This window comes from Macaca fascicularis, chromosome 5 (genome assembly GCF_037993035.2).
Source record: "Macaca fascicularis isolate 582-1 chromosome 5, T2T-MFA8v1.1".
Lineage (NCBI taxonomy): Eukaryota > Metazoa > Chordata > Mammalia > Primates > Cercopithecidae > Macaca > Macaca fascicularis.
The window spans coordinates 10,620,481-10,633,222 of NC_088379.1; the positions used below are offsets into that span (position 1 = coordinate 10,620,481).

At 40.8% G+C, this 12,742-nt stretch overlaps 1 long non-coding RNA gene across 1 annotated transcript in view; it reads left to right on the forward strand.

Annotated features, from left to right (window-relative positions):
- Positions 1-1,768: 1,768 nt before the first annotated feature.
- The window catches only part of LOC102142744 (uncharacterized), a 45,150-nt gene continuing 34,176 nt past the window's right edge, over positions 1,769-12,742 (forward strand). Inside the window, exons 1-3 of the long non-coding RNA XR_012434667.1 lie at positions 1,769-3,392; positions 10,999-11,163; positions 12,051-12,154. This is a non-coding gene — a long non-coding RNA (uncharacterized lncRNA). The remainder of the gene's footprint in view (positions 3,393-10,998; positions 11,164-12,050; positions 12,155-12,742) is intronic.

The following is a 12,742-nucleotide window of genomic DNA, read 5'->3' on the forward strand; positions in this document are numbered from 1 at the left end:
TATTATCTCCCATGGTTTTAATGTCCTTGGTTTCCTGGGGGTCCTCTTTGCAAGTGCTCTTGATGCGTGTCTCTCTTAGCACATGAGATCTGCCATTAGCATCATTCTCCATGTGTGGTCAGAGTAGTACAGAGTGAGGAAGGCGTGTCTCCTCCCTCTGTCTACACCAATTATACTGAGTCTAACACAGCCTCCAGTTGCCTTCACTGGTCTTGGCAGCCGCATCATGCTGCTGACACATGTCAAGTCAACCAAATCCCTTGTCTTTTCCACGAGGCTTTTTTGCCAAGCTCTGCTGCAACTTGTGCAGGTGGTTTAGGGAACCCAAATGTAGATCTTTATACTATTCCCTGTTTGCTTACTCCCCTCATTTAATCTAGTTAGTGATTTCTGTCTACAGTGTTTGGGGAAATGAAGGCTTTGGTTTCTGGGAAAGGAAATGCAGCAGGTAGTCTACAGAAAGGAGAAACAACTGTGTCTCATTAACCCTGGTATGACTAGAGAGCTCCATTTTCAGGTTCGGCAGCCTATACTTCACTATGAGAGGTAGCTCATTTCTAGTACTGTGCTGTCTTTGCTTGGTTTCTCAAGGAGAACAGAAGAGCAGCATCAATAGCACACACCAACAAGAAACTCTATGTCTGACATACAGACTGACTCTAAGGTGCTCCCCATGACCCCTGTCTCCCAGTAATCATGCTCTTTGATAATCCCCTTGGCCTGAGTATGGACATGTCCTGTAACTTGCTTCTAACCAATGGAATATGGCAAAGCAGATGGGATATATGTGATTGCAGGTACATGGTTATATTTGATGTGATTGTAACATTGCTCTCCTGCTGGCTGTGAGGAGCAAGCTTCCAGGCTGTAAGCTGTCCCCGGGAGAGGCCACATAGTCAGAAACTGAGGGCAACTTCTAGCCGACAGCCAGTAAGAAGCCAAGGCCCTCTACCTGACAGCTTGCCAGAAACAGGATGCCATCAACAACCAAATGGGCCTGGAAAAGGATGTGTTCCCAGTCCAGCCTTGAAGTGAGGCTGTAGCACTGGCTGAAGCCTTGATTGCAGCTTCCAGATGAGATTCTGAGGCAGAGGATTCAACAAAGCTAGGCCTGACTCCTGATCCATGGAAACTGTGATATAATATATGTGTGGTGTTTTATGCTGCTAACTTTGTTGTAAATTATTTATCAGCAATATGCAATTAAGTGGTAGAAACCAAATTCAACTGGAAGCCTATGACATCATGTAGCCAAAGAATTTTAAAAAAAAAATGCCCACTAACCTGCTGTCTCTTTTTGAAAGGTTGCATTGACTTATAGAACTCCTGACAGTTTCCATGGCCTACACCATGAGAATGTTAAAAGGCCGCTTATCAGTAGTAGTAGTAGTAGTAGTAGTAGTAGTAGTAGTAGTAGAGCTGCTTTTTCTTTTTTCTTTTTTTTAGGGGGGCGGGGGGGAAGGAGTTTCACTCTTGTTGCCCAGGTTGGAGTGCAATGGAGCTATCTTAGCTCACTGCAACCTCAGCCTCCCGGGTTCAAGTGATTCTCCTGCCTCAGCCTCCTGAGTAGTTGGGATTACAGGCATGCACCACCACGCCCAGCTAATATTGTATTTTTAGTAGAGACAGGGTTTCTCCATGTTGGTCAGGCTGGTCTCAAACTCTTGACCTCAGGTGATGCGCCCATCTCGGCCTCCCAAAGGGTTGGGATTACAGGTGTGAGCCACGGTGCCTAGCCAGTAGAGCTGTTTTCTAGTATTTCCCCAGACTAACTTTCTGCTCACCCATCTTCTCCAATTTGCCAGTTCTCCTCTGTGCCTTCCTTTTGGACTTCTTGGTTCCATACCCAGCTGTGAATATTTGCTTCCTGCCCTCCAAGCCTTCTAACTTTGATTCATCATTGGAGCATGGTTTCCCAGTTTTGGTCACTTCCGTGCTCTCACTGGGAAGTATTTTTATCCAGCTTCTGTTTTTTCTATATTTTCTAGGTCCAGTTCTCATAGACCTCCTGTTAAAGTAGAATCTAATGCTCTATGCTCCTTTAATGATTAAAAAAACGTGTATTGGGTAGTGTGAACTTCAGCAAAAGGATAGATTTGGGGGATGCCAAGGAAGACACCTCAAGCCATTTTGTTATTTCCATTGTAGTTCTTTTCATCTTTGAGCATTATCATCATCATCATCATACTAAAGCCCCGTGCACATATTATGTATGAAAAGGAAGTCGTAAGTACTATGGTTTGTAGATCCTAGAAAGTTGCTTGATGCCATGAGGCTAGTTTGAATCCTGCTTTTCATTTCTAATGGTTCAGACACTGGATGCGGGGGCCTGAAGGAGAAGCTGATGACTCACTTTTTCTGTTTGTCCAGTATGCTATTTTTGCATGCAGCTAAGTTTGCCAGAGAGAGAAAGGTCTTCTGGAGTCCCTCACTCCTAATGCATTTTAAATACTATACATAGAGAAGTAGAGAATCCAAAAGCTCCCTTCCCACACACTGGCTGTGCTCTCTAAAAGAAGAGGGATGTTGGAGTTTAGGTATGTGAGCCCTCCTCTTAGACTTGAGCTTTTAGGTTCAGGCTATTTCATTTAAGGCGTTACTACTGAGGCATAATATATACTATGAACAATTTCAGTCATGCCCGTGGATGTCCCTAGAATTATAGACAGATCAGAAATGGGACTGAGCTAAACTCTAATATAAACCTTTAATTTTACTTACAGAAAAATAGTAACTCAGAAAGGTTAAATGCCTAGACAGAATTTATGCAGTTCATGAATGATAGCATCCAGCCCTGATTTCAGACAAAGTCGCCATGGTGTTCTTTGAAAGGCCATAAAGAAATTGAAGCTCAGAAAGGAAAGTCAGTCGCTCTCAGTTACTTGGGGGAGAGGTGAGTTCTAACTCAGGAGGCTGGGCCTGGGAGGGCAGACGCTGGATCCAAGGAGAATGATTCTCCTTCTCCTTGTCTAGACTTTTAGGAGTCCAAATGACAGACAAAGATGAAAATAGCACCTGCCAAGTCAAGGGAGATCAGGACATAGGAAGAGAAGGAGTCAGGAATAATTCCCTTTCCTTAGGGGTCCCATGTGGGTGGAGTGGGCCTCTTAGATGAAGTTTTGATTTTATGGGACTGTTTATTTCCTTGTTTCTGCTCTTCAGCATTTAGCAAAGGGCCTATTGATTTTCATTATTTTTAATTTCAGCCTTACCTCAGCCTCAGCTGGACAATGCAGAGTTCATGGAAAGGGTTTTTGTTTTGTTTTTTTCTGTCTGGGCCAGAGTGTTTGAAGATTGCTGCCCTCTGAGGCCAGCAGGATGGTGATAGTGGAACCAGAGAAGGAGGCAAAGCAAGAGAGGATCTGAAAACAAGGTCGGAGCTCCAGAACCAGGTGCTTCTTCCTCCAGGATATTCTCTTTCCAGTGCCGGCCTCAAAGGGATTGATTTTTATTTTTACTCCAAGTCCATTTAGGCCCTATGTCAAAGGCCTCCTTTCTCATCAAGTCTCCACAATTTGCCATCGACCCCTTCAATGCTGTCTTCTGTCTTCTATAGCCCCTTAACTGGACGGTCACTCCTGTGCTTGTAGTTTGGCTTGTATCCAAATTAGTTACGAATAGTTGTGTCCATCCCACAAGACTGTAATTCTTCCCATGGCAGGGAAAGCATCATTTTTACTTTAAACCAATCCTCTCCTGTAGCCCCTGCTCCAATAGACACCTGATAGACCCTGCTAGGTATCTATTACACACCTGCATCAAGTAACTAATTATATAGTAGTGTTTTCCACACTTTTATGATGACAAGCATTATGTGATAGAACTTGTTAAAAAATTTTTCTCAGATCCCACCCTGACCCTCTGTATCGGAATCTCCAGGGGCAAAAACTGGGAAGCTATTTTTTTTTTTTTTTTTTTTTTTTTTGAGACAGAGTCTCACTCTGTTGCCCAGGCTTGAGCCCTGTAGTCAGATCTTGGCTCACTGCAACCTCCATCTCCCAGGTTCATGCAATTCTCTGCCTCAGCTTCCTGAGTAGCTGGGATTACAGGTGCCCACCACCACACCTGGCTAATTTTTGTATTTTTAGTAGAGATAGGTTTTCACCATCTTGGCCAGGCTGGTCTTGAACTCCTGAATTCATGATCTACCCACCTCGGCTTCACAAAGTGCTGGATTACAGGCATTAGCCACGGCGCCCGGCCGGGAAGCTAAATTTTTAACCACAGTTGCAAGTGAATCTTCTCAGTGAAGTTTAAGGAACTCTCTTCTAGAAGGTAACAAGGAGAGATGGCTCTATGCTGGGGTGGCCTTTTTGTGTCGAATATGTTGGAGATGAGTATTGCGGAGTCAGAGGCTGCCAGAAGGACATATTATTACCAAACTGCTCTTTCTTTCTGTTGCCCTGAAGTGAGCTACATGAAGCCCTGCAAAGTCGCTCAGGAAAGGCATAACATGTCTCTCCCGGCATCCTCATTTGCCCTTGCCATTGCTTTCAGAAACATGCCGTTTTTACAGTCTCTCAGTCCTTGTCTTCACTTCCTGGTCCCCCGAGTCTGTGTGTGATGCTCAAGTGAGAATGTCCTTGAATGTTCTTGATCTCGATGTGTCGGCCCCTCTCTGAAGCCTTCTGGCTGCTCCCCGCCCTCCCGGGCAATTCCACATGTGTGACCTCTACTTCTTCCCATTTCTCTCTCTCTGTTCTTTCCTTTTTTTTTTTTTTTTTTTTTACTAACTCCCCTCATCCTCCATGTCTCTGTTTTCCCCCTGTGCAATCAGTCCTGTGCAGAAAGTTTTTACTCGTGCAGTGGTTTCCCATTGCTCTAAAGTCCAAATTTCTAAATGAGGCCCTGTTCTGCCTGCCTGATTCAGATAGAGGCTTCTTTACAAGCAACAAAGATGGACTCGGTAAAAAGACAGATTATTGGAAAGGTTCTTGGGGATCTATAGAAGGAACAAGAAGCAGGAGGACCAGACTTAGGAATGGGTAATCAACAGGGGAGCTGATCATCGAAGATTGCAGCAGGGGTCACAACAGAAGCATGAGCTGGCTGCTGAGGCCTCCGCATTATTGGGCCACTATCTCAGGATACAAACCCCATAATTAATTAACAACTGGATAAGCCCAATTCACGTGCCAGCTTCCTGTTGACCCAGGACAGGGTAGGAAGAGCTGCTTTTGCTTTTTCTTTTTAAGTTATAGACAGGAGCGTTTCACGAAGACTTCACTAAGAGGAGTTTCTCGAAAGGGAGAAAGTGGGGTAACAGAAAAAGGAGTTTGGTTGTCAAATAACTTAAAATTGATGTGTCGATGTGTCTTCTATGACAATGCTCCAGCCTTAAAAAAATGGAAGTGTTTGGAGAAAAATATAAATTACACAAAACTCAAAGGCTTTTAAAAAATTAATGTATTAGTTTGGTCTCATGCTGCTAAGAAAGACATATCTGAGACTGGGTAATTTATAAAGGAAAGAGGCTTAATGGACTCACAGTTCTATGTGGCTGGGGAAGCCTCACAATCATGTCAGAAGGCAAAGGAGAAGCAGAGCCATGTCTTGCATGGCAGCAGATAAGAGAAGTGCTGAACAAAATGGGGAAAAACCCCTTATAAAACCATCAGATCTCGTGAGACTTGTTCACTATCATGAAAACACTGTGGGAGAAACCACTCCATGATTCAGTTATCTCCACTGAGCCATGCCCTACATGGGGATTATTACAATTCAAGGTGAGATTTGGGTGGGGACACAGTCAAATCATATCAATTAATGCACCAAGTGGCCTTATGTTCCTCTCTTTCCCTCTTTTTGCTCTTCCTCCTCCCATTCCCTCTTTTTCTCTTCTCTCTCGTTGCCTCTTATTCTCCTTTCTCCCTCTCATTTTACTGGCAGTTATGTTCTTCTGCTCAATATTAGGAAAGTTCCAGATGAACTCGGAGGAGGAAGTGGAAAAGTAAGATTCTAAATTGTGAGAAAGGAAATTGGGATGAGGTGTGTCCATGGGAGTTAATGAATTAAAACCACTGAGAGTTTATCATCTTACTTTAGCATTGATTTGGGGTTCCTCTTTTCAATCCATAGCACACAGGTGTTCATTTAAAATAGGCCCTTAGAGTTTGAGGGTCCTTCTAACATTTAACTCATAAAATTCCCTGCAGATATTTCTCTGTAAGAAAATAATCTAGAAAAATTGGGGAAAAGGATTATACAGAAAAATGCTCATTTCAGCTTTATTTATAACAGCCTTCAAATTGGAAACCACCTAAATGGGATGAATATCTCCATGGTATGCTCACTTTATGGTATATTATGCTTACAAAGCATTTAAAACTTGGAAAATGTTTATTAAAAAGTGAAGTGAAAAAGTCAGTGCATAAAATGCTGCATAAAATATAATCACAATTACACAGAATAAGTTAAAAGAATAAAAACGTATCAAGTGAGGAAGCACAGAAGTGAGACACAGCACTATTACAGGGATTGCTTTTAGATAATAGGATTCTTAGTGATTGATTTAAAAATATTTTGTTTGTCGACTTTTGCATTTCTTAGATTTTCAAAAATGTTCACATTGAGCACACTAAAACAAGATGTGTGTATTTCTTTACACCAGGATAAAATCAACTTTTGTTAACAACCAAAGGAGAGAATGTCCTTGCTTAAACATGGACCCACAGCTTCCAGTTTTCACGGGATCTTCTGAGATAGCTGCTGTCTTACTGAGGTCACCATAGTGTTCGTGTAACCAAATCCAGTAGGCACATCGTGCCCTCATTTTCCTCAACCCTCTAGCAGTATTTAATGTGGTTAATCAGTCTTTCTTGACACGCTATCATTTTTTCCTGGAAACCTGCTTGCTTCTGTTGCCACCCTTGACCCTTGCCTCCTTCTCAGTTCTTGTTCGTTTCTTCCTCTTGTACCAAAACTCTAAATGTTACACTCTCCTCCTAGTTACACTTGCTTTTGTCACCAAAGGCGTCCCATCTGCTTCCCTCTATATTCAGACACCTTTTTGGTTTATGGATCTGCCCATCTCTCCCTTGTAATCACTTGTCTAGCTGCTTCCTTGACGTCCTTGTTTGGATGTCCCCAAAATATTTCAAACTTATATCCAAAATGAAATTCTTCAAGGTAAGTCTATGACATAGAGACTAAATGAAGGTCCATGTGTCAAGTGATGTAGTAAACATTGGTGTAATATAATTTTCTTATTTTTTCAATTTAAAAATGTGTGAAAATAGAAACTCTAATAGTTTCTTCCTGAATCTCAATGGATCATATTGCTTACTCCTTAAAATACAAATTACCTTCTTAAAGACCAGTGTTTGCATTGCCAAAATCGGAGACAAAAATTCCAGGCTCTAATAAGACTTGCAAAATAAAAGGATTTTTCTACGGTCACTTTATTTTATATCTTATGCAATGTGAAGCAACATTTATATAGTACTCACATTATTTACAATCCTCTGTATATGATGCTATTTAGGTAAGGTCCTAGGCCATTTGAACACCACTCATCCGCTCCCACACCAATGTTTATAGGAGAAGGACACAGGAAGTTTTGACTGTAACCAATGACTACATTAAAATATTTTGGGGTTAAAAAAATCATTCCAGTGAGCGATGAACAGAATTATTTTCTCATTGGATTGAGATCAATGAAAGGAGCCCCCCATGATTTTTTTTTTAACCAATTAAACATGACAACATAATTTTTGGACAGGTTTTTGTTACAGGGACTTTGTGACATACCTATTCAAGTTCTAGAGGTTTGCACTATGTCTTCAAGGAGCTAAAACTATCTTGATGTATTTGTTAATTACATGTTTCTATTTCTTCCAAAAAAAAGGAAAACATAATTACATGCTGAGTGTTGTTCAGCTTTGGGATTCTAAAAAGGTAATTTGAACCAGATTCCAGATTTCTGTAGTCTCTTGTTACTCAAAATGTGTTGCATCAACTAGAAACATTGGCTTCACCTGGGGCTGTATTAGAAATCACATTCTCAGGCTCCACCCAGACCTGACGAATCAGAACCCACATTTTGAACAAGATCCCTATGTGACTTGCTTGCACACTAAACTCTGAGAAGCTGTGATCTAGAAGCGTAAGCCTTTTGACTTCTTAAAATCTAGCTTCATATTGCTATCATTAACTCAAATTCTATGTATTATGATTCTGACTACAATCATAGTAGCTTTTACTTAATAAAACATCAGACTGAGCACAGTGTAATCCTAAGCCCTTTAAGAGTCCAAGGTGGGCGGATCATCAGGTCAAGAGATCAAGGCCATCCTGGCCAAGATGGTGAAACCCCATCTCTACTAAAAGTACAAAAATTACCTGGGTGTGCTGCCACACGCCTGTATTCTCAGCTACTTGGGAGGCTAAGGCAGGAGAATTGCATGAACCCGGGAGGCGGAGGTTGCAGTGAACCAAGATCACGTCACTGCACTTCAGCCTGGCAACAGAGCGAGACTCCATCTCAAAAAAAAACAAAAACAAAAACAAAAAAACATAAGCTTAGAAATTAATAAATTCAGTAGAAAGAAAAATTATTTAAAATTAGAGAAAAGGTTTGAACAGATATTTCACTGAAGAAAACATATGATGGCAAAAGCAAGTGAAAATATGTACATCATTAGTCATTAGGTGAATGCAAATTAAAACAAAAATAAGATGACACTCCACAACTATTAGAATTGCAATAATAATACTATTAACCACAACAATAATACCTAGCAATATTAAGAGATATTGAGGTTGTAGACTCTCTACTAGTCTAGTACTCTCATACATTGCAGGTGAAATTGCAAAATTGTATAGTCACTTTGGAAAACAGTTTGGCAGTTTCTTTTTTTAAAACTTTTATTTTAGGTTCGGGATTACGTGTGTAGGTTTATTGTATAGATAGACTTATGTCGTGGGGGTTTCTTGTGCAGATTATTTCATCACCCAGGTACTAAGTCTAGTACACAGCAGTCATTTTATCTGATCCTCTCCCTACTCCTACCCTACACCCTCAAGTGGAACCCGGTGTCTGTTCCCTTCTTTGTGTCCATGTGTTCTCATCATTTAACTCCCACTTATAAGTAAGAACATACTGTATTTGGCTTTCTATTCTTGCATTTGTTTGCTAAGGATAATAGCTTCTAGAGCCTCTAGCTCCATCCATGTTCCTGCAAAGGACATGATCTCATTCTTTTTTTATGACTGCATAGTATTCCATGTTGTGTGTGTGTATGTGTGTGTGTGTGTGTGTGTGTATAAATGTGGTGTGTATATATATATACATACCACATTTTCTTTATCCAGTCTACCAATGATAGGTATGTAGGTTGATTCCATGTTGCTATTGTGCATAGTGCTGCTATGAACATACATATGTTCTTTTCAATAGAATGATTTATATTCTTTTGGGTATATACCCAGTAATAGGATTGCTGGGTGGAATGTTCTGTTTTTAGCTCTTTGAGGAATTACCACACTGCTTTCCACAATGGTTGAGCAAATTTACACACCCACCAGCCGTATATATGTGTTTGCTTTTCTGCATAACCTTGCCAGCTTCTGTCATTTTTTGACCTTTTAATTTTTTTGAGACAGAGTCTCACTCTGTCACCCAGGCTAGAGTACAGTGGCATGATCTTGGCTCACTGCAAGCTCTGCCTCCCAGGTTCAAGCGATTCTCATGCCTCAGCCTCCTGAGTAGCTGGGATTACAGGCACATGCCACCATGCCCTGCTAATTTTTGTATTTTTAGTAGAGATGGGTTTCACCACATTGGCCGGGCTGGTCTCGAACTCCTGACCTCAGATGATCCATCCAGCTCGGCCTCCCAAAGTGCTGGGATTATAGGCATAAGCCACTGCTCCTGGCCCTTGACTTTTTAATAATATAGTTTGGTAATTTCTTATAAATGTAAACTCATGCTCATCATATGATTCCACAATCCTACTCATAGGTATTTATTCAAGCGAAGTGAATTTATGTCATACAAAAGCTCATAAATGTTTATAGCAGTTTCATTGGTAGTCACAGAAACATGAAAACAACCCAAATGTTCTTTGACTAATGCATGAACAAACACTGGTGTATCCATATAATACAATGCTATAGGACTATAAAAAAGAACAAATTACAGATATACACAAAAATGTGGAGGAATTCACAATACATTACACATTATACTAAATGAATAAAGCTACACATTTGTATGACATTCTGGAAAAGATAACACTATGGGCATAAAGAGCTGACAGTAGTTGCCAGAGATTCAGGATAGGTGGAGATGGCGTATTTGAACATAAAGAAATAGTCTTTGTTGTGTATCACTGGAGTTACTCTGTATCCTGATTGAGAAAGTAGCTACATGACTCTAGGCATTTGCCAAACCTCATAAAACAGTCTGGGTGCAGTGGCTCATGCCTGTGATCCCAGCACTTTGGGGACTGAGGTGGGAGGATTCCTTGAGCCCAGTTAGAAATCATCTTATGCAACATAACAAGACCTCATCCCAGCTAAAATACAAACAAACAAACAAACAAACAAGCAAAAAATTAGCCAGCCATGGCTAACTATGATTGGCACACACCTGTAGTCCAAGCTACATGGGAAGCTAAGTCAAGAGAATCACTTGAGCCCAGGAATGTGAGACTATAGCGAGCCATGATTGTGGCCACTACACTCCAGCTTGAGCAACAGAGTGAGATCCTGTTTCAAACAAATAAACAAAAACTGTGTATCAGAAAAAGGAGGCTGGGCATGGTGGCTCACGCCTGTAATCCCAGCACTTAGGGAAGGTGAGGATGGAGGATGGTTAGAGCATAGGAGTTTGAGACCAGCCTGGGCAACATGGGGAAACCCTGTCTCTACAAAAAATGCAAAATTAGCCAGGCATAAAGTCACACACCTGTTAGTCCCAACTACTGGGGTGGGAGAATGGCTTGAGCCCAGGAGGTGGAGGTTGCAGTGAGCTGAGAACATGCCATTGTATTCCAGTCCCAGTGACAAAGAAAGACCCTGCCTCAAGAAGAATAAGGAAGAAGAAGGAAGAGAAGAAGGAAGAGAAGAAGAAGGAGAAGAAGGAGGAGGAGGAGGACAAGGAGAAGAAGAAGGAGGAGGAGGAGGAGGAAGAGGAAGAGGAGAGGAAGAGGACACTTTAATGTATGTAAACTAAAAGTAAATTTACAGGAATCATTTATTATTTGCAGTGCATGCTCTTTATTCTTGAGCCAAAGAGACATAGCTTAAGCAAAGGTTTGATCAGTGATGTCACATAATGGCAATTGTGACTGCAAGTTCATGTCCCTTTATCCCTTATCACCCTTCCAACCACATCGCTGTGATTGAGTACAGACTGCATCCTTTGTTTGTTTTCATCCTCCCCCTTTGATTACTCTCTCTTTCCTGAGCTGTATTCTCCTTCCCTGTAAATAAAGTATGACCTGTATAACACAAAAGGAAATGGAAGCATAAAAATTTGCATACTGTAATTAAACTGCTGTATCATGAGCTTTCTTTCTTTGGCTATGTTGGAATGAAAACAAAGGTATACCTCTGAATCAGAGTTTGGAGTGTTATCCCTGGAAACTGTAATGAATAAAATAGGCCAGGAAGCCTTGTGTGCCTTACAACCTTAATGCAGCCATGTGCTGTACTGTTTATGGGTTAAGCACCTGGCACCACAGTCCTTCCTGGACTGGCCTTTATCTCAGGTAAGTGGGGCCTTTCCGGTTGAATCTCTTCCAGAGAGGTGTGCAGGCAAAGATGATAGCCTGGCCCATGGCTGAATGGTTGCTTCTCATCCATGGAATTCATTTTCATATTTGAAATGCTGCATAATGTGGTGAATAAAGCACTAAACTGGAAATCCAGGATATACAGTTTGTGAGGACTTGCCGACTGCACTTATATGATCATCTTAACAGCTTAATGCTTGAATTAATTCAATCAGTATAATGGTTGGTAATTTGTAATAAAAATTCTGACAACTTATACACGGTTTAAATTTATCAAGTGCTTTTATGCAGTTTAACTCTTTTAATCTTCAGGTTCAGATGGGGAAGAAAAAACCTGACTGAGTGAGGTTTGGTGTCCTGTTTCTTATAGAACAATTACCTCATCTTTCCCTCCATATTCATCCTGTGAAGACACTGTAAGTAACAAAGCAGATTTGATCTTGGACTTTTCACGATCCTGAATCATAACATTCAAGACCTTTTTCTTTTTCATACTTAGTATTTTTTTAAGATTATAGATGAAGGTAAAGGTCACTCAGCCTGTTAATTGCGTCTTTAGAAAATTGAGCCATAAGCTTGTAAAACATAACTCCATGAAATTGGAATGTGTTGATGCTCATGACATGTATATAAGGGGATGAATTGCTTCATAGATATAGTGACAGGTGAGGGAGAATAAATAGAGGCCATTTATGAGGTACTTTGAATTCTTTAGGGTCAATAAAATGATTACAAAGTCACATTGGTCAATGAGACATAAAAAGAAACTAAAAATAAAATGGGGCACAATTACAGTTTGGGTGATGGGTTAAAGTCTAAGTTAGGCATATTGGAGTGGAAAAAATTAAAATGATTGATTAATCTTAAAGCTAAATTAGAAATGTAGTTGTGAACTTCATGACCTTGTATAGAAGTCATTTTTTTTTTTTCAGTTCTTTCTGTCTTTCTGTCCCCCAGTGCTTATGGACAGTGAGTGGCCACATCTTATGCCCTAATACTATTTA